Below are 2,454 nucleotides of genomic sequence, written 5' to 3'. Positions count from 1 at the left end.
CCTTTTTACCCAAATTTGCCCTTTTTTACCCCATTTTTCACCCTTTTTTTCCCAAATTTGCCATTTTTTGCCCCAATTCAGCCCCATTTCTCCCTTTTTTACCCCAAATTTTCCCATTTTTACCCCATTTCCCCCCCTTTCTTTATCGAAATTTGTCCTTTTTTACCCAAATTTGTCCCTTTTAACCCCATTTTCCCCCTTTTTTACCCAATATTGCCCTTTTTTGCCCAAATTTGCCCCTTTTTTGCCCCATTTCCCCCCTTTTTTACCCAAATTTGCCCCTTTTAACCCCATTTTAACCCCATTTTTACCCAAATTTGCCCTTTTTGCCCAATTTTGCCCCAATTTACCCCATTTTCTCCCCTTTTTTACCCAAATTTGCCCTTTTTTACCCCATTTCTCCCATTTTTTACCCAAATTTGCCCTTTTTTACCCCATTTTTTGTCCAAATTTGCCCTTTTTTACCCCATTTTCCCCCTTTTTGTCCAAATTTGCCCTTTTTTGCCCCAATTCTGCCCCATTTCCCCCCATTTTGACCCAATTTGACCCTTTTTCACCCCAATCCGTGTGGGCTGGGGGGAGGAGGAACTGGTTTGAACTGGTTTGAACTGGTTTGAACTGGGAACCACTGGTTAGAACTGGTTAGAACTGGTTTGAACTGGTCGGAACTGGTTTGAACTGGTTCGAACTGGTTTGAACTGGTTTGAACTGGTCGGAACTGGTTTGAACTGGTTTGAACTGGTTTGAACTGGTTCGAACTGGTTTGAACTGGTTAGAACTGGTTTATACTGGATTGAACTGGTTTGAACTGGTTTGAACTGGTTAGAACTGGTTTGAACTCCCCCAGCTCCTCACACGCGTGTGAATCCAACATGGCGCCCAGGATCGGTGAGTTATATTGGGGGGGGGTTGTTTGCACACGCGTGTGCAACACCCCCCCGTATACACACACATATAGACACGCTTACACACATATACACGCTTACACACGTATGTAACACGCGTGTTCCCGCAGTGGACCCGGAGGAGTTCCAACGCTTTCACTATGGTGAGTGATTGCACACGCGTGTGATGGCGTGTGATGGGGGGTTTGCACACGCGTGTGTGTCTATGGGGATCCTATGTGGCTTTACACGCGTGTGTGCGGCTGTATGTGTGTCTATGGGGCTCCTATGTGGCTTTACACGCGTGTGTGACTCTATATGTGCCATTGCACACGCGTGTGTGGCTGTATGTGTGTCTATGGGGCTCCTATGTGGCCTTGCACGCGTGTGTGTCATTGCACATGGGTGTGGGGCTGTGTGTGTGTCTATGGGGCTCCTATGTGGCTTTACACGCGTGTGTGGCTGTATGTGTGTCTATGGGGCTCCTATGTGTCTTTACACGCGTGTGTGGCTCTATATGTGCCATTGCACACGCATGTGGGGCTGTATGTGTGTCTATGGGGCTCCTATGGGTCTTTACACGCGTGTGTGAATCTATATGTGCCATTGCACACGCGTGTGGGGCTGCATGTATGTCTATGGGGCTCCTATGTGTCTTTACATGCATGTGTGGCTCTATATGTTCCATTGCACACACGTGTGGGGCTGCATGTGTGTCTATGCGGCTCCTATGTGTCTTTACACGCGTGTGGGGCTCTATATGTTCCATTGCACACGCGTGTGGGGCTGTATGTGTGTCTATGGGGCTCCTATGTGTCATTGCACACGCGTGTGTGGCTGTATGTGTGTCTATGGGGCTCCTATGTGCCATTGCACACGCGTGTGGGGCTGTATGTGTGTCTATGGGGCTCCTATGTGGCCTTACATGAGTGTGTGTGTCTATGGGGCTCCTATGTGTCTTTACACGCGTGTGTGGCTCTATATGTTCCATTGCACACACGTGTGTGGCTGTATGTGTGTCTATGGGGCTCCTATGTGTCTTTACACGCATGTGTGGCTACATGTGTGTCTATGGGACTCCTATGTGGTTGTACACACGCGTGTGGGGCTTTATGTGTCTCTATGGGGCTCCTATGAGACCTTACATGTGTGTGTGTGTCTATGGGGCTCCTATGGGTCTTTACACGCGTGTGTGGCTCTGTATGTGCCATTGCACACGCGTGTGTGGCTACATGTGTGTCTATGGGGCTCCTATGTGACTGTATACATGTGTGTGAGGCTCTGTGTGTCTCTATGGGGCTCCTATGTGTCTTTACATGCGTGTGTGGCTGCGTGTGTGTGGTTGCACACGCGTGTTGGGCTCTGTGTATGTCAATGGGGCTCCTATGTGACTGTATACATGTGTGTGTGGCTCTGCGTGTCTCTATGGGGCTCCTATGTGTCTTTACACGCGTGTGTGGCTACATGTGTGTCTATGGGGCTCCTATGTGTCTTTACACGCATGTATGGCTGTGTGTGTCATTGCACACGCGTGTGGGGCTCTCTGTGTCTCTATGGGGCTCCTATGTGA

The 2,454-nt window shown here is 49.0% G+C and overlaps 1 long non-coding RNA gene across 2 annotated transcripts in view; it reads left to right on the top strand.

The window, feature by feature from the left end:
• LOC107307771 overlaps positions 1–2,454 on the top strand; it is a 5,144-nt gene that overhangs the window by 1,849 nt on the left and 841 nt on the right. For both annotated transcript variants that reach the window (XR_001552505.2, XR_004305863.1), the window contains exons 2-3: positions 848–888; positions 1,016–1,048. This is a non-coding gene — a long non-coding RNA (uncharacterized LOC107307771). The remainder of the gene's footprint in view (positions 1–847; positions 889–1,015; positions 1,049–2,454) is intronic.

The sequence above is a fragment of the Coturnix japonica genome, unplaced genomic scaffold (assembly GCF_001577835.2).
Source record: "Coturnix japonica isolate 7356 unplaced genomic scaffold, Coturnix japonica 2.1 chrUnrandom888, whole genome shotgun sequence".
In the NCBI taxonomy this organism is placed as follows: domain Eukaryota; kingdom Metazoa; phylum Chordata; class Aves; order Galliformes; family Phasianidae; genus Coturnix; species Coturnix japonica.
This window is presented reverse-complemented; position numbering and strand designations above follow the sequence as displayed.